At 37.5% G+C, this 20,826-nt stretch overlaps 1 protein-coding gene across 1 annotated transcript in view; it reads left to right on the top strand.

The window, feature by feature from the left end:
• The window catches only part of LOC111048941 (neo-calmodulin), a 483,793-nt gene that overhangs the window by 315,430 nt on the left and 147,537 nt on the right, over positions 1-20,826 (top strand). The gene's annotated exons all lie outside the window — the stretch shown is intronic.

Raw genomic sequence — 20,826 nt, 5'->3', positions numbered from 1 at the left:
ATTTTAGAGTTTTGGCCGCTTATTTACATCTGACGAATTTCGGACTTCTTAACAACAAAAGTTTTCTATTCATTTCAGCATACAAAATGTAGTGTGTATGGGAATCAGACGGTCATTTTCAAGGAATTCTTTAGTTTCAGCAGAAGGGTCAATAGACTAGAAATAATGGCACTTCAGGTAGGGAGAAGAAAGGGTGGTAGACAGACAATAGAGGGTGAAACACATGTCGGAAATTGAATGCAAGTTTCCGGGAATTGAATTCCAAGAACTTGTCATTATTGTAATTATGTTTAAATCAATGTTAATTCAGTAATGTAATAATAGAGTAATTTTATCCAATTAGCCTCATGTATTATTTCTAATTTCATCTGTGTGTTGTGTAGGCTACCTATTGTGTAATCACATAGTCAGCTATCTTTGAATAACATTCACATATCAAATGTGGAATAATAATTTGCCCTGATTGTATCTTCTATTAAAAAACCTTATCTTGTGTTGTGTGATTACATATTATCATTGGAGAACATGTAGGTATCAAATGTGGAGTACTTATTTGCCTTATTATCATTATTATTTTACTTTCCAGTGTACAATATTAAATTATTGTATTTATGAATAATTTAACAAGACGATTTCTACAAGAAAAATAAGCTTCTCACACTTTTTATAGCTTCGTGGTAATGACTTGTTTATTATTTTCAAGTTTCCTATTGTCACATAGAAAGTAATTATTCTCGTATTTGTTGAGTTAACTAAAGATACCATGGTTGAAATATGAAAACTAGTTTCTATTCCAATGAACAGTTAGTTGTCAAGGCAGCAAGACTTCTTAGGCCTATGTTTTGGGCTATGAATACAGCGACCACATAATACAATAATACAATTTGTACTATGTGGTTGCTGTATGAATAGGCCTTTGACCGATTCAATAGGAAATCTAATTATAAATCACAAGATATTTTATGATTACTTCAAATTGAACAAACGCATTTTCCCAGTTGCACAAGAGCCTGTTGAATTTTAATCATGATCAAATGCCAAAAGAAGCAATTAGGGAAGTCTTTTTTGAAAAGAATGCTTCTCTTCACATAGCATTCAATCATGGTTAAAGTTTGACATGCTTTTGTGCAACCGACCCAATCCTGGATGGCACACTACCTGCTGGCTGTTGTTTCTCCATCTCTTTCTATTCAATACCATTTCCTATCTTCTTCCTTGTCTCTCAGTTTCATGGCAACTACGTCTTCGAAACAATGACTTTTGTATAATTCATGAGAGAAGAGTTGAAATAAATTCAGAATTATCTAACGTTTTATTGGATAATTCTATCGAAAGAAAAGGTTTCAACCAAAAATGAATTATAAACCAGAAAAACATTTTCAGTGGTGCCGGGGGCGAAGCCCCCTGCCGAGTGCAAAGTGCGAGTTATAAATACTAGGCACAGGATCATTCCTTAGAACTGAATCTTAGATCTCGAAGAAGGGTGGTGGCTTTAAACAGGTACAAAATTATATGACTGATTATATATAGTAATTGTTAGAGATCTTTAGGGTATAGTTTTCAAAAACACAGTGAAAATATCTTTAAGGATGAAGGTTTATATAAAGTTGCCGATTTTTGAAATTGAAATCAACTTCCTAGATTATAATTATAAGAAGGTAAATTTTGATATAACTCTTTGATATAACTTTTGATTAGACTAATCATCATACTATGTAACCTTTCTCTATTGTCTGAAGCTTATGAATTATGTAACTTTAAACTGTTGTGACGTTGGCCATTCATTTTAAAATGTTTTATGTCAATAAATGAATTTTTTATTATATTAAGTTCAGCATGTAAAATAAAGAAATCCGCATCTTTTCATCCTCCAGTATACTTTCGTCAACAGAGGTGGTCAAGTCTTATCAAATTGGAAAGAAAAAATTCTCTTTAATTTGATGGTTTATTTAATCATTTTATGATTTCCATCAATTGTTATAGCAGCTTCAGTGTTGAGTGTCAAATTGTCAATACAGCATCAAGTGTCAACTTGTCGGTACTTCACCTTTAGCACATGGTTAAGGGATGAGGATTTTCAATATGTTCAGCTCCTAACTAGTCTTAATGTATCTGCAGAATCAAAAATTGTGTTCCAGATATTGTGTTCAAATTACATTGATAAATGATCAATTACTGCTGTATTGAGAATGTTGAAATAATACATCAAATTGAAGAGAATTGAATCCTCTACAACTCAACGTTCAGTACTCATTTTCTCAATGCATTTTTGTTAAGTCATAAGCCCTGAAAGTGCAAAAAGTTGTAAGAAAAACTGTATTTTCAAGGATTTCACACTTTTAAAAGCGAATATCTAAAAAAATTAAAGGAGATATCACAAAACTCCACTGTACTTAACTTGTACAGAATATATCTAGCTTAAATTTTGTTCAGTTAATCATGTCGCTGAAATGCATTATTCTCAAGATACATGCGTGTAAGCCAGGAATAAAAGAATCAAACTTTCAAACCACCCTAATCCCTTAAACACAAGGGGTAGGGATGAGGACTTTTGATATATTCACCTCCTAAGTAGTCAAAACAAAGCTGCAAAGTCCAAAATTGTGTTCCAAACATTCCCTCCAAATTTCCCTGTCAATTGATCTATTGTTGTTGAACTGACGTTTTTACACTCAACACTATAATGGCTGCAACAATCGTGGGGAGATGCGTAAAATAATGAAAAGATTCATGAGATTGAAGAGAATAAGGTGCTCTATAGGCTCATGATTGGCACAGATTTTTTCATTCAATCGTGGAAAAGTTATAAGGCCAAAAAGATGAAAAAATCTGAGCCGGAAGGGTTTCTTCAAAAATGTGACTCCTTCAAGAGCTCATATCTAGAAAACTATGAAATATATGGAAGAATGTTAAGGATGAAACTTGTAGGCTAATTCGTAAGCTTTAATTTTGTATTTGACAAAAATTTCCGAAAGACGAATTTGTTTAAGATATATGCAAAAAAAAAACAGAATATGGAACTTTTAAATAACCCCCACCCACTTAACACAGTGGGTAGGAGTGAGGACTTTTGTAATGTTTACCTACTTACTATCCTTAAAAGCGTTGTGGGGTCAAAAATTGTATTCCAAACGTTTCCTTCTATAATCTTTCGTTGACTGGACTAGTATTGAATTACACAAATGTGTTATAGTTTGCATCGTCTGTTGTTTTATGATGTAACGATTTTTTTTTGTGGGGGGGAGTAGGCAGGGAATCGACCTTCACTAGATTAGTTTGTATTTTTGAATGCTGAAAACTCTGTTATATACAGATCATTTTCAAACAAATTTCCCCTTATGATTGCATAGGCTACATTCACTTTTCAGGTGTTGGATTGCATAAATGCATAGTGGAAAGTTCTATTCTTGTAGCAATTCATTTTCGGAAAATTATGCCATACTAAAAATTCTACTGTGAACGGATATGGGTATACTAGATACTCTTATGAGAGACTACATTGAGTCCATAAGCCATCTTGACTGAGACTCTGAGTCAGTAATGTTATATGACAATTATATTTATTTGTTTGAAAATGTTTATTTCTTATTTTATAACAAAGTTATATAATTTTTTGTAACTTCTGTGATATAAAATTGTTTTATAACAGTTAAATAGTATAAACGAGGCTTAATCAAAACACTGATTCTTCAAAATTGATAGTATTTTTTTCTTTTTTGCCTCCTTTCAATCCTGATTCCTGAGGTATGGAAGTATTGCAGCATTTCAAACTATTATTGGGTGATTGAAAATGTTATATTCATTATTTAAGTTTCATCCAATACAAATACTTGGTTCAACAATCAAATAATCAAGTTGAACAACTCTTAATGGGAGAAAATAATGGTTTTCGGCATAATATTATGCCTGTTATTTCAATAACCATCAAAGTTACTAACCTCTTACTAGTTTTATTGGATTTATCAGCAAGTTTTACATAAGATCCAATCATTTATATACGAAATAAGCTACCAAAAAATATACGAGCTTAGTGTGCCGCAATCTGTTATCCGTCCCAGTGTGAAAGAGTGAACAGGACCGAGTGCGAGGGAATGAGTAGCAGACGAAACAGACGATGACTAGTAATCAGTGGATCCTCAGTTAGCCAGTTCCGGACTTAGCCATTTCTGTCGACTGCTGTTGAAAAGAGGGAGAGTCAGTGAATTCTCAGTCAACGAATTCCGGTCGATGCATAAACAGCCACTTCCACAGTTAGTCAATGCCGATCAGCGCAGTTAAGTTTCATATGGCAGATTTAACATTGAGTCAGCGAGTTCCGAGTTAGCCAATTGTAGCGACCCCCGGTGTCCACTAGCAGGGTTCTCGTCTCTCCCTCTATGCGTAGTCTGACGTAGATGTTGTTCGTCTTGCCTGCTGCAATACAAGGTATCCAATCTACTGGTCCATTTTGGGTCTGGCCGGCATCTGGACCTCTGATACCTGGCCGTTCCCATTTGGGTGATTTCGGATATTATCATTTTTTGCTCCCTGTCCACGAGTCGGGCAGTTGAATGAGAGGTGATCGGGCGCCCCGCACGAAAAACAAAATTTCGGCCTTGCTTGTCCTCCGTCTTGACGTCCACCTCTCGATGTTCGGTTCGTCTCACTCGGATTCGTTCTCTTCCTCCTTGTGGCACACTCTCTCCCATAATGACCGAACCCTCCGCACTCGTAGCAGGTGTCTTTCTGGTTGCCTCGTTTCGGAGTAGACTCGTCTCTACGTTCAACTTTTCGACCTTGTATTAAATTGACATTGACGTTATTATTCATATATTCAGTCACTATTGGGAAAATATTATTACTGGAGTTAATTAAGGGTTGTGCCTCTGCCGTTCGCTCTGCTATTCCGATCGCCTCCTCCAAGTCCTTGGGTGGGAATACTTGTAGCGTGGTCGCTGCTGGGCCCTTGATCCCTCGTACGAAGGCAGCCAGGAAAGTGCGTTGCAGCTGGGCGCGCGTCCACTCAGCCTCTTGTCGGTTGCTAGGAGCTGGCATCGCCTTCAATCACCGCCGTGAAGCTGGCCCCACCATATCGAGCCCAAAATTTGGAACATATGCCAATATTTAGGGCTTTTTTTGGGCTTCCAGAATAACCAAGTTTCAATTTTTGGGCTCAACCGGAAATGGGTTTTATAAGGGTTTATACATTGGCGGGCCAGCTTTACGGTTAGCCCGCCACCATCACCGATCTTGAAGATGAAGGTGTCATTTGATAGAGTGAATTTTTGGCTTTCATTCTATACCATTTTAATAATAATAATATTTATTCATGCATGTACATTTTACATTAAATGTTTCGCATTTGTCAGTTACAATAAAATCATACATTTTCAAATTTTGGGCTCAAAAAATACGACCGTGAGAGACTTCGAAAGTTTTCAAATTCGGCGGGCCAGATTCACGGTTAGCCCGCCACCATCACCGATCTTGAAGATGAATGTGTCATTGGATAGAGCGAATTTTGGGCTTTCATTCTATACTATTTTCAAATTTTGGGCTCAATAATTACGCTGCGGGTGGAGAAAAAACGTTATAGGCAGGGGAGGGGGGGTTAATGTATTAAACCAGGTCCCTTGTCGCCGCCAGGAAAAGTGTATTCCAGAAAAAATAGATAAGAATCGATGGAACAAGTCTTCAGCTATCATATGATACCACTTTCAATTTTTGGACTCGATAATCACGCCGTCAGCGGGGGGGAAGGGTTGTAGGTAACCAAATCCCTTGCCGCCCCACCATATCGAGCCCAAAAATTGAAACATATGCCAATATTTGAGGCTTTTTTTGGGCTTCCAGAATAACCAAGTTTCAATTTTTGGGCTCAACCGGAAATGGGTTTAATAAGGATTTATACATTGGCGGGCCAGCTTCACGGTTAGCCCGCCACCATCACCGATCTTGAAGATGAAGGTGTCATTGGATAGAGAGAATTTTGGACTTTCATTCTATACCATTTTCAAAATTTGAGCTGAATAATTATAACAATAATAAAAACGTTATATGCAGGGGTACGGGGGGAAATGTATTAAACCAGGTCCCTTGTCGCCGCCAGGGAGAGTGTATTCCAGGAAAAATTGATGAGAAACGATAGAACAAGTCTTCAGCTATCATATGATACCACTTTCAATTCTTGGGCTCGATAATCACGCCGTCAGCGGGGGGAAGGGTTGTAGGTAACCAGGTCCCTTGCCGCCCCCAGGGTATGTGTAATCGAGAAAAATCCGATATAAATCGATGTAACAAGTCTACAGCTATCATATTATACCACTACCAGTTTTTGGGCTCGATAATCACGCCGTCAGCATGTTGTATTTCATAATTATTCAACGGAAATCGATGTAACAAGTCTACAGCTATCATATGATACCACTTTCAATTTTTGGGCTCGATAATCACGCCGTCAGCGGGGGGGGAAGGGTTGTAGGTAACCAGGTCCCTTGCCGCCCCCAGGGTATGAGTAGTCAATGAAAATTTGATGGAAATCCATGAAACAAATCTACAGCTATCATATTATACCACTTTCAATTTTTGGGCTCGATAATCACGCCGTCAGCGGGGGGGAAGGGTTGTAGGTAACCATGTCCCTTGCCGCCCCCAGGGGAGTTGTATTTCATAATAATTCAACGGAAATCGATGTAACAAGTCTACAGCTATCATATGATACCACTTTCAATTTTTGGGCTCGATGATCACGCCGTCAGCGGGGGGGAAGGGTTGTAGGTAACCAGGTCCCTTGCCGCCCCCAGGGTATGAGTAATCAATTAAAACCCGAAGGAAATCGATGTAACAAGTCTACAGCTATCATATTATACCACTTTCAATTTTTGGGCTCGATATTCACGCCGTCAGCGGGGGGGAAGGGTTGTAGGTAACCATGTCCCTTGCCGCCCCCAGGGTATGAGTAATCAAGAAAAATCCGATGTAAATCGATGTAACAAGTCTACAGCTATCATATGATACCACTTTCAATTTTTGGGCTCGATGATCACGCCGTCAGCGGGGGGGAAGGGTTGTGGGTAACCAGGTCCCTTGCCGCCCCCAGGGAAGTTGTATTTCATAATAATTCAACGGAAATCGATGTAACAAGTCTACAGCTATCATATGATACCACTTTCAATTTTTGGGCTCGATGATCACGCCGTCAGCGGGGGGAAGGGTTGTAGGTAACCATGTCCCTTGCCGCCTCCAGGGATGTTGTATTCCATAATAATTGAATGGAAATCGATGTAACAAGTCTACAGCTATCATATGATACAACTTTCAATTTTTGGGCTCGATAATCACGCCGTCAGGGGGGGGGGAAGGGTTGTAGGTAACCAGGTCCCTTGCCGCCCCCAGGGTATGAGTAGTCTAGGAAAATTTGATGGAAATCTATGTAACAAATCTACAGCTATCATATTATACCACTTTCAATATTTGGGCTCGATATCACGCCGTCAGCGGGGGGGATGGGTTGTAGGTAACCAGGTCCCTTGCCGCCCCCAGGGTATGAGTAGTCAAGGAAAATTTGATGAAAATCTATGTAACAAATCTACAGCTATCATATGATACCACTTTCAATTTTTGGGCTCGATAATCACGCCGTCAGCGGGGGGAAGGGTTGTGGGTAACCAGGTCCCTTGCCGCCCCCAGGGAAGTTGTATTTCATAATAATTCAACGGAAATCGATGTAACAAGTCTACAGCTATCATATGATACCACTTTCAATTTTTGGGCTCGATGATCACGCCGTCAGCGGGGGGAAGGGTTGTAGGTAACCAGGTCCCTTGCCGCCCCCAGGGTATGTGTAATCTAGAAAAATCCTATATAAATCGATGTAAAAAGTCTACAGCTATCATTATGATACCACTTTCAATTTTTGGGCTCGATTATCACGCCGTCAGCGGGGGGGAAGGGTTGTAGGTAACCAGGTCCCTTGCCGCTCCCATGGTATGAGTAATCAAGGAAAATCCGTTGGAAATCGATGTAACAAGTCTACAGCTATCATATTATACCACTTTCAATTTTTGGGCTCGATATTCACGCTGTCATCGGAGGGGAAGGGTTGTAGGTAACCATGTCCCTTGCCGCCCCCAGGGATGTTGTATTTCATAATAATTCATCGGAAATCGATGTAACAAGTCTACAGCTATCATATGATACCACTTTCACTTTTTGGGCTCGATAATCACGCCGTCAGCGGGGGGGAAGGGTTGTAGGTAACCATGTCCCTTGCCGCCCCCAGGAAATTTGTATTTCATAATAATTTAACGGAAATCGATGTAACAAGTGTACAGCTATCATATGATACCACTTTCAATTTTTGGGCTCGATATTCACGCCGACAGCGGAGGGGAAGGGTTGTAGGTAACCATGTCCCTTGCCGCCCCCAGGGAAGTTGTATTCCATAATAATTCAACGGAAATCGATGTAACAAGTCTACAGCTATCATATGATACCACTTTCAATTTTTGGGCTCGATGATCACGCCGTCAGCGGGGGGGAAGGGTTGTAGGTAACCAGGTCCCTCGCCGCCCCCAGGGTATGTGTAATCTAGAAAAATCCTATATATATCGATGTAACAAGTCTACAGCTATCATATGATACCACTTTCAATTTTTGGGCTCGATAATCACGCCGTCAGCGGTGGGGAAGGGTTGTAGGTAACCAGGTCCCTTGCCGCCCCCATGGTATGAGTAATCAAGGAAAATCCGATGGAAATCGATGTAGCAAGTCTAAAGCTATCATATTATACCACTTTCAATTTTTGCGCTCGATATTCACGCTGTCATCGGAGGGGAAGGGTTGTAGGTAACCATGTCCCTTGCCGCCTCCAGGGATGTTGTATTTCATAATAATTCAACGGAAATCGATGTAACAAGTCTACAGCTATCATATGATACCACTTTCACTTTTTGGGCTCGATAATCACGCCGTCATTGGGGGGGGGGTGGAAGGGTTGTAGGTAACCAGGTCCCTTGCCGCCCCCAGGATATGAGTAGTCAAGGAAAATTTGATGGAAATCTATGTAACAAATCTACAGCTATCATATTATACCACTTTCAATTTTTGGGCTCGATAATCACGCCGTCAGCGGGGGGGATGGGTTGTAGGTAACCAGGTCCCTTGCCGCCCCCAGGGTATGAGTAGTCAAGGAAAATTTGATGGAAATCAATGTAACAAATCTACAGCTATCATATTATACCACTTTCAATTTTTGGGCTCGATATTCACGCTGTCATCGGAGGGGAAGGGTTGTAGGTAACCATGTCCCTTGCCGCCCCCAGGGATGTTGTATTTCATAATAATTCAGCGGAAATCGATGTAACAAGTCTACAGCTATCATATGATACAACTTTCAATTTTTGGGCTCGATAATCACGCCGTCAGTGGGGGGGGGAAGGGTTGTAGGTAACCAGGTCCCTTGCCGCCCCCAGGGTATGAGTAGTCAAGGAAAATTTGATGGAAATCTATGTAACAAATCTACAGCTATCATATTATACCACTTTCAATTTTTGGGCTCGATAATCACGCCGTCAGCGGGGGGGAAGGGTTGTAGGTAACCATGTCCCTTGCTCCCCCAGGGAAGTTGTATTTCATAATAATTCAATGGAAATCGATGTAACAAGTCTACAGCTATCATATGATACCACTTTCAATTTTTGGGCTCGATGATCACGCCGTCAGCGGGGGGAGGGTTGTAGGTAACCAGGTCCCTTGCCGCCCCCAGGGTATGTGTAATCTAGAAAAATCCGATATAAATCGATGTAAAAAGTCTACAGCTATCATATGATACCACTTTCAATTTTTGGGCTCGATAATCACGCCGTCAGCGGGGGGGAAGGGTTGTAGGTAACCAGGTCCCTTGCCGCCCCCATGGTATGAGTAATCAAGGAAAATCCGATGGAAATCGATGTAACAAGTCTACAGCTATCATATTATACCACTTTCAATTTTTGGGCTCGATATTCACGCTGTCATCGGAGAAGAAGGGTTGTAGGTAACCATGTCCCTCGCCGCCACCAGGAATGTTGTATTTCATAATAATTCAGCGGAAATCGATGTAACAAGTCTACAGCTATCATATGATACCACTTTCAATTTTTGGGCTCGATAATCACGCCGTCAGCGGGGGGGGGAAGGGTTGTAGGTAACCAGGTCCCTTGCCGCCCCCAGGATATGAGTAGTCAAGGAAAATTTGATGGAAATCTATGTAACAAATCTACAGCTATTATATTATACCACTTTCAATTTTTGGGCTCGATAATCACGCCGTCAGCGTGGGGGATGGGTTGTACGTAACCAGGTCCCTTGCTCCCCCAGGGAAGTTGTATTTCATAATAATTCAATGGAAATCGATGTAACAAGTCTACAGCTATCATATGATACCACTTTCAATTTTTGGGCTCGATGATCACGCCGTCAGCGGGGGGAAGGGTTGTAGGTAACCAGTCCCTTGCCGCCCCCAGGGTATGTGTAATCTAGAAAAATCCGATATAAATCGATGTAAAAAGTCTACAGCTATCATATGATACCACTTTCAATTTTTGGGCTCGATAATCACGCCGTCAGCGGGGGGGAAGGGTTGTAGGTAACCAGTCCCTTGCCGCCCCCATGGTATGAGTAATCAAGGAAAATCCGATGGAAATCGATGTAACAAGTCTACAGCTATCATATATACCACTTTCAATTTTTGGGCTCGATATTCACGCTGTCATCGGAGGGGATGGGTTGTAGGTAACCAGGTCCCTTGCCGCCCCCAGGGTATGAGTAATCAAGGAAAATCCGATGGAAATCGATGTAACAAGTCTACAGCTATCATATATACCACTTTCAATTTTTGGGCTCGATATCACGCCGTCAGCGGGGGGGAAGGTTGTAGGTAACCAGGTTTCTTGCCGCCCCCAGGGATGTTGTATTCATAATAATTCAGCGGAAATCGATGTAACAAGTCTACAGCTATCATATGATACCACTTTCAATTTTTGGGCTCGATAATCACGCCGTCAGCGGGGGGGGGGAAGGGTTGTAGGTAACCAGGTCCCTTGCCGCCCCCAGGGTATGAGTAGTCAAGGAAAATTGATGGAAATCTATGTAACAAATCTACAGCTATTATATTATACCACTTTCAATTTTTGGGCTCGATAATCACGCCGTCAGCGTGGGGGATGGGTTGTAGGTAACCAGGTCCCTTGCCGCCCCCAGGGTATGAGTAGTCAAGGAAAATTTGATGGAAATCCATGTAACAAATCTACAGCTATCATATTATACCACTTTCAATTTTTGGGCTCGATAATCACGTCGTCAGCGGGGGGGAAGGTTTGCAGGTAACCAGGTCCCTTGCCGCCCCCAGGGTATGAGTAGTCAAGGAAAATTCGATGGAAATCTATGTAACAAATCTACAGCTATCATATTATACCACTTTCAATTTTTGGGCTCGATAATCACGCTGTCGGTGGGGGGGGGAAGGGTTGTAGGTAACCAGGTCCCTTGCCGCCCCCAGGGTATGAGTAATCAAGAAAAATCCGATGGAAATCGATGTAACAAGTCTACAGCTATCATATTATATCACTTTCAATTTTTGGGCTCGATATTCACGCCGTCAGCGGTGGGGAAGGGTTGTAGGTAACCATGTCCCTTGCCGCCCCCAGGGATGTTGTATTTCATAATAATTCAACGGAAATCGATGTAACAAGTCTACAGCTATCATATGATATCACTTTCAATTTTTGGGCTCGATATTCACGCTGTCAGCGGAGGGGAAGGGTTGTAGGAAACCAGGTCCCTATCCGCCCCCAGGGAAGGAATATTTTCAGAGATGTAATCAAAGGTCATGTACTTTAAAAATATCATCATACAATAATCAGTACGTGTATTATTGTTTCGGTTTCACTTGCAGTAATGTCTTTAGATTTAAGTATCACTAGATTATATCGATTATATCGAGTTGAACATTTGTATTGTTATTTTCAGAATGAAGTTTGTTGTTCAATATGAGTTCTCAGTATGCAATACTCAACTACCCCGCTTTCTCTATTGAATTCGAAAGTGAATACTTCCTACAATGTGTTGAATAGGGTAGGAAGTTCATGGAATTTTGGTCCGTGTCAGAGTGACGGAAAACATATTCAGTCATTTGAAATCGGCTGAATCAAAAGAAAGCTAATGGAACCAAGGGAATTCCCAGAAAGAACGATGTCATTCAATATTGGCTTTCAGTGTACAATATTCATCCATCCTGCTTTCTCCACTTCAAAATTGAATACTTCCTTCCAAAGCTTTGAATAGGGGAGGAAGTTTATTGTATTTTGGTTCGGCGTCAGAGTGACGAGAAACTTATTCAGTCTTCACGAATCGGCTGAATCTAAAGATAATTTGACACAAGGCGGTATCTTTGGGCATGAAAGCTCAGAATAGTAATAATAAATAAAAAGGCTTCTTCTAGAAATGTGTTAGTTGAAGATATTCAGCCTAAGTGACAAAATCAATATAATTATCAGAATTGTCTCCGACACTTTTGTTTCTAAAGCGTTCTTAGAGAATAAAGGAGATGTTGAAAATCATTACAATAGAATCGACCCTAGTCTCTGCAGATACATTTCTATAGTCAATAACAAAAGTTGAGCGTGCATATTCTCCTAGTTTGCTCGTTTTCAGTTTCGGAATTCATGAATAGACTTTTGTTTCGCTAGCTTGTTTTACAAGTGCGGCCCCAGTATGTTTATCTTTGAAGGAATGACTTTGGATGGAGAGCCAACCCTCACATGTCCATGTTTACAATTTTCCATGTTGATGTCATTTTCTCGTCACCCCATTGGCCATTGCCATTTTAGAGTGGGATACTAGAGAGCTTTCTTCAAAAGTTAAGAAATACTAAGGGCATCAGTTGAATTCAAACGTTTGTGTTCTTACAACGGCACAGTGTCTTCGGCGCAGATCAGAACAGCATCCTCGGATACATCAAAACGCATCACAAGACAGAAATTGCCTTGCAATACGGTAAGATAATATTCACAGAGATTCCACTATCGATTTCATTGTAGAATATTAATTTCTTTGTATCCCAGTAGCCCCATATCAAAGAAATTTCAATTTAAACTTTTTTCAATCTCACTCTTGGATAATAAGAATAACTGTAACTGTTTATTTCACATTCATTCGTGTGCTATGTAAAACTTAAATATCAATCAATTTTAAACTAATTCTTAGTTAATAATGAATGACAATCTACTTTCTACCCTTTGTGCACTACGAATTATCCTGTTAGTTCTTGACTGAAATTCAATCAAAATTTATTACATAATAATATTTTCACATATATTATTTTAATATATAATTGTAAACATTATAATATTGTTATAACAGTATAACTCCAATATATATTACTTGTATCATTGCAAATACATCGAAATCTTGAAATATTTGGTTTTTAGAGTATAAGCTAGGTTCATTTGAAATAGTTTCAAAAGAATCTATCCTTTTAATGAAGAGATTACCTATTGTTCTTGTTGTAAAACTGGGGCATTATGAAAGGTTCTTAAATTGTTTATGTAATGATCATAAAAGTGACTAGAACCGCCTCTTTTCTATATAAACAAAACGACTCTCAAGTTCTCATAAATTATTTTTTGTGTAGTTGATATTGTGGTAATTATTCATATTGAATGAAAAAGACTGAGAAATTACAATGGTGTAATAACCGGAACCGGTCTTTCTAATTATCAATAAATTAGTGGTTTTTTGACAATTTCTCAGTCTTTTTCATTGAAAATAAATTATTTCTTGCGATTTAAAGTTCTCATAATTTATTACTATTCCAATATTTCTATTGAGATTATAATATTATATTGAAATTTTAATAGCATTGTATTTTGACATTCTACATTAACAATTTGTTTCTTTTTGACAATTATCATCATAATAATTCTCATCACTGACAATTATCATCATAATAATATTCTTATCACTCTTACAACCTGATTGTCTTCTTTGTATCACAAGATTACATTGTCTTGAAAAATATATATTGATATACGGTACACCCCTCGTATGGACTTTAATATAGTATATTTTTGAAATTGCCAAGTGGCTAAACAATTGATGCATTATCTGTTACATTATTTTATACTATAGGTTAAAATCCTCGCTTGCTGACTGCCGAAACTGAAATTTATATCTTATTATTTTCAGATTTATACCATCAACCTGAAATCTGTGGTGAGTCTGGTTCTCTTCAGTTTGTCGCTCATGCTGCCATTCATTCTTCCAGAGTGAGCTGTCAACAGCTACCATCAGCTGTCAACACCATGGACAAGGTAGGAATTTATTTTGAACACAGCTTAATTATCACACATCATAATATTATTTTCAATATAAATATTTATCTTGGTATTGAAACTCAGCAAAATTTTTACCTTATGTTTTAATAAAACACACACATATTCAAATAAATTCGAAGAAATTTAATAACCTGGCCCAATTTGAATACCAGAAAAATTCAGATAATTTTCAACTTTTCAAGAAATAGATTCATAGAAAATTCTTAAGCAGATATTCGAGTTATATCAATCATTTGAGGTTTCATTCCATGTAATTGAGAAACAGAAATTGAATATTGTAATGTTCATGTGAAGCTATTTAATTTATTGTTATTTTAAAAATAGTTTGTGTCATGGTTTCAATATCAAGTGTTCATGGGAAATCTTCTCTTTGTGAAAATATTAGTCTGTATTATTTAATAATGTACATTGATACACAGGCTACAATATCATTATCAACAAATACTAATCATCAAAGAAGTTATCATGATTTAACGAGAGCGATTTATTGTGATATTTCTACCTGAAACATTTCTTGAAAAGTGAAAAAATATTTGAATTTTTCCTTTATGCAATCAAAATATATTGGTATATATATATTTATATATAAACTTCCATGAACTACTCAAATAATTTTCTGAAAGTAAAAAAATTAGTGGTCTACATTCATTTGGTACTTATGCAAAAAAAGAATTTCCAACCAATTAAGGCTGTGCAAAAGCTAAAACTAAACATTTTTCTGGTGATATTTTTAAAAGTTTCTCGATTTGTATATCATCAAGCAATCAAAATGGGAAAGTTTTCTCGGGAAAACATTTTTTCCGATCACTACTTCTTGAGATATGAGCGCCACAAGTTTAAATTTTTGATACAAAACATTTCAAATTCGGTAAGAGAAAAATCCATTAGATTTGGAGGATTGATTCTTCATGCTATTATTGATCTAGTGAAAGTAAAATTTTCTAAAGATATGAATTTTTGATAAAGTTATTCAATTTACCAAAAATAACTCAACAAAAAGGTATTTTTGTTAGTTTTTATTAAATTCAATAACTTTCTCATAAATTGATATTTTCAGAAAAAAATTTTTTCACTAGATCAACAATACCATAAAGAATCTATCCTCTAAATCTCATGAATTTATTTCTCACCGAATTTGAAATGTTCTGTCCGATAAATTTAAACTTAGGCGCTCATATCTCAGAAAGTAATGATCGAAAAAAATGTTTTCCCGAGAAAACTTTTTCATTGTGATAGCTTGATGATATACAAATCGAAAAAAATTGAAAAAATATCACCAGTAGAAAGTTTATTTTTAGCCTTTGCATAGCCTTTTAATGTTTTGTATGTTGTTGAATTTTCATTGTTGTAATAGTCTTGACGGTCTTAAGAGCCTTCGGCAATCTTACTGAGTCACATTATTTCAAAACTAGGAAAAAATATCTTGATTACCGTACTTTCAGTTTTTAATCTTCAATATCTTTCGATTGTCGTCATTCAAATGTATAATTAGAAATCTCTCTGGTCGAAATTCTGTGCTCTACAACCTAAGACCAGATACACAGCTCTATCTCATATAGATTACCAGATACACCAGATAACAATGTTCCCCGTATTTCGAAGAAAATATCGATCCATGTAAATATGTACTAAATAATAAATTACAATCTAAATAATTGATATCCAAATTCTAAAATTTTCTAAAATTCTAGAATTTTCCAAATTATAGGTAATTTGTGATTTCACGAAAAGTACACTTGATTTGAAAATTTGAAAAGTTGTGATCACTCTGATCATGAAACAGAGTTTCAGTAATATTGTTAAATTCAATAAATACATCTATTTTGCTATTTGATAATCAAAAATCGAAAAATCACGTTCTTATCAAAAGGAAATTAAATAAGAATATTTTGAATACTGTTCCGAACGATTAATTACATGCACATCTATGGATAATTGGAATTTATTACTTTATATGATAATATATATGATTAACGTATCTCGAGATTCTGGTGAATATGACATTTCTCATGATTCTTTCAATTTGATATTATAGACGTGAGAAGTATAGACGAATAAAACATCATCTCACTCTATAACGTAGAAATTAATCTTCAATAATAATAAAGAGAAAAACTGGCCTGACCGACCTACAGCTGAATAACGTGTGCAGGAGGTGGATAGACAAGTCGAAGAATAAAAAAATTCTCAGATCTACAAGTTTATTGCAGCTAATGTTTATTGCATTTCGACATCACAATCACAATATTGTTTGGAATTCATCTTTGCCAAACACCGCCTATTATTATTTTTAAATACACCGCCTATCATTTAAATTTATTCCAAGTTTCAATCCATACCTATCGTACAGAATATGGCAATGATAAATGATATGCACAAGAAAGTATACTGAACTTGAATTAAAACGTTGAATGCTACAAACAGTTACTACATTCTATAATAAACATTCTCCAACAGCCTGAAGACAGTTCCTCATATAATATTTTATTCTAATTAAAATTACTAGAATATTACTGAATTATATGGAATATGAATTATTGATTTGTACAAGAAGTATTCATCCAGTTAGGTATATACTCAATGACAAGAATATACAAAATAGATGTTGATTACTCAAGAACTGTATCATATAAGATAACTTATACCTGATTGGATATAGGTATGAAGAAACTCGTCAAAAATATGATCACAAGCTCAGAAAAGCTAAAATATCATTGATTAATAATTTTTTAACAAAAATAAAATGAGAACTCAAAAATCAGTTGAATGTCCAGGTCGGAAGGTAGGATATTATTCAATTTTGATAATAAACTAACAACAAATTGGAGAAATTCTTATAACTTCGTTATTTTTGAACAGATTGATTTGAAACTTCATGGGTGTGTTAATTGTATGAAGGGAATCGTTCATGTTTTTTTGTAGAATTTTCCTACGTCCCCTTCTCCCTCCTAAACCGAAAACATATGGTATTTCTGATGGTATATGAGAGAGGATTCAAAAGTAGCGCTAATGAGTAGACCAATAGCGTTGTTCAGCGGGCGATTTAATCCAATCCTCTTCCTTGCCGCGAAGCACAGAGGAAGCTCAGAATAGCGCAACTTTTGAATTTTCTCGCATATAGCATCAGAACTACCATATTATGTTTTTTTGGTATGGGAGGGAGAAGGGGACGTGAGAAAGTTCTACAAAAAACATGAACGTTTCCCTTCATACAATATTAACACACCCATGAAGTTTCAAATCAATCTGTTCAAAACTAACAAAGTTATAAGAATTTCACGAATTTGAATTTCAGAATTGAATAATATCCAACCTTCTGACTTGAACATTCAACTGATTTTCGAGTTTTCATTTTATTTTTGTAAAAAATGATTATTCAATGATATTTTAGCGTTACAGAACTTGGTACTGTATCATATTTTGGGGGGCAACAAGGTGTATACCTTTCCTGGGGGCGGCAAGGGACCTGGTTACCTACAACCCTTCCCCTCCGCTGACGGCGTGATTGATTTGAAACTTCATGGGTGTGTTAATTGTATGAAGGGAATCGTTCATGTTTTTTTGTAGAATTTTCCTACGTCCCCTTCTCCCTCCTAAACCGAAAACATATGGTATTTCTGATGGTATATGAGAGAGGATTCAAAAGTAGCGCTAATGAGTAGACCAATAGCGTTGTTCAGCGGGCGATTTAATCCAATCCTCTTCCTTGCCGCGAAGCACAGAGGAAGCTCAGAATAGCGCAACTTTTGAATTTTCTCGCATATAGCATCAGAACTACCATATTATGTTTTTTTGGTATGGGAGGGAGAAGGGGACGTGGGAAAGTTCTACAAAAAAACATGAACGTTTCCCTTCATACAATATTAACACACCCATGAAGTTTCAAATCAATCTGTTCAAAACTAACAAAGTTATAAGAATTTCACGAATTTGAATTTCAGAATTGAATAATATCCAACCTTCTGACTTGAACATTCAACTGATTTTCGAGTTTTCATTTTATTTTTGTAAAAAATGATTATTCAATGATATTTTAGCGTTACAGAACTTGGTACTGTATCATATTTTGGGGGGCAACAAGGTGTATACCTTTCCTGGGGGCGGCAAGGGACCTGGTTACCTACAACCCTTCCCCTCCGCTGACGGCGTGATTATCGAGCCCAAAAATTGAAAGTGGTATAATATAATAGCTGTGAATTGAAACCCATCTCCGGTTGAGCCCGAAAATTGAAACTTGGTTATTCTGGAAGCCCAAAAAAGCCCTAAATATTGGCATATGTTTCAAATTTTGGGCTCGATATGGAGGGGCCAGCTTCACGGCAGTTCCAAAATTTCCAACGGAATTTATTCAACAACTCTTTTTATATATGTAATAGTTTTCGAGATACCGGTATCCAAGCCTCAAGGTGTGACATTTCTGAAAGGATAGTGTTTTTCTCCAATTTTTTGCCTTTTTTGGCCTTAAACCTTTTCAATTCATCTATGTTCCACCTAGTCATTCACTGAAATAATACATTTCCGTATAATACTTATATAAATTCATAATAATAGTATTCAATAGTAGTAATATTGATGTTATTAAAGTAATAATGTTATAAAAGATTCCCACTATTATGTTACATAATAAATACATTTTATTGCTATAATCAACTGATTTGAATATTACTTACATACTTATTATAATAATTATTCTTCCTGTTCATGATTCCATTATACTTCAGAGGAATTGACTTGCAATAATTATTATTCTTCTATTTCAGAAGAACAAAAGAGGTAGACCGCCAACGGATGATTATAAGTTTATCGAGCATATACTTATATCCAATAGAGATAGAATTATATCTGATGGCAAATTACGGGGGCCTTCTGACAACGTATGGAAGAAATTGAAAGAAGAACACAAAATTGAGAAAAATCCAAAAGCTCTTTACACCTCCATCGTTTGTAATAGACAGAATCTGAAAACTCTGTTGGGGCCGGAAGAGGAGAGACTTGAAGAACACGTCAAGAAGGAAGAAGACGAAGATTATTATGAAGAACTTATTGATAACACAGATTCTGAAAGTGTGAAGAGCAAAGAAGTGACTCGAGAAGAATCATCATCTTCATTCACAATTTTCATTCCTAAAGAAAAGTGGCGTATTATAAAGCCTGAGGAGCATGTTTATAGATCAAAAGCTGAACAGAGCCGCGCAAGAAAATACATGGCTCTGCGACCAGGAATTTGGACTGATGTGATTAATAAGCTAATATGGGAGTCTATAAAGTGACCATCTGCTTGGTCATTCAAGGGAAATTATATTAGTGTGAGAGAAGATGCCTCCCTCTGGATATTGATAAGGGCAAAATGTGCATGTGGGAATGTTCTACGAATAACTTGCCCCAATCCTCCTCCACAAAATCCAGACGATTTTGGGCTGCTTCTGAACGCAGAGGTGAGCGGCAGCAAGCAGCAGCATGGAAAAAGTAAAGTTTTGCGGAATAGACCCTTGAGGGGAGAGAGTAGAAGAAGGTTTGGAGATGAGATCGTAGATAGAGGCATAAAAGCCACGAGGATGAGGAAGGATATTGCTAGTGACATTATAGATTTTGGCGATCCAATTCCAGCCCATCTACCCTCCAACGAGGTAGGAAGAAAGATCAAGGAAGAGGTATTAAAGAAAAGGAGAGTGGATGACGATCCTCTTGAAGCACTTGCATTATTGAAGTACAGTGAAGACACTAGATATAGATACAGTGTAAGAGAGATAGGGTTGGACCCATTTTTTTACATTTGATTGCCCCAGATCAACTTAAAATGTATAAAATTTATTGCAAGAACAATTACGCTAGAGTAGTAATTGATCCAACAGGATCTCTGGTAAAGAAGTTGCGGAGGCCTGTTGGAGCCCATAGTGGACACATCTTCCTGTATATTGGTGTAATCAAAATCCCTGGTACAAGAGAAGGGTTGATACCAGTGATGCAAATGCTCTCGGAAAGGCATAATGCGAATGCCATAGCTTATTGGCTTTCAGAATGGGCACGAGCTGGTGCGCCGATTCCAAAGGAGGTCGTTGTAGATGATTCGGCAGCTCTCATCTCAGCCATATGCAGAACATTTGGAGGAGAGTCTTCAACAATGAATTACGTGGACAAATGCCTCTACTTTCTGAAGGGAGATGAGAGCATGAAGCAATCAGTGTTGATAAGAATTGATGTGGCCCATTTAACAAATTTGATCAGGAAGTGGCCTGAGATAAAATGTCTCCGAAAAAAAGCAGAGAGTTTTACATGAGATGTATAATTCTAATTGCCAAATCGACATCTCTTGAGGATGTGGAAAAACTTTTGATATGCATTGTTGTAGTGGCTCTAAGCGAAACAGAAGGTTTATCAATGAGTACAGGTGAAGCAACTTTTTGTGAAAAATTCAAGATGATATTGCTTAAGAAAATTGCAGGAGAGGAGATTGTGGAAGACAACAGAGAAG

The sequence above is a fragment of the Nilaparvata lugens genome, chromosome X, assembly GCF_014356525.2.
Source record: "Nilaparvata lugens isolate BPH chromosome X, ASM1435652v1, whole genome shotgun sequence".
Taxonomy (NCBI): domain Eukaryota; kingdom Metazoa; phylum Arthropoda; class Insecta; order Hemiptera; family Delphacidae; genus Nilaparvata; species Nilaparvata lugens.
This window is presented reverse-complemented; position numbering and strand designations above follow the sequence as displayed.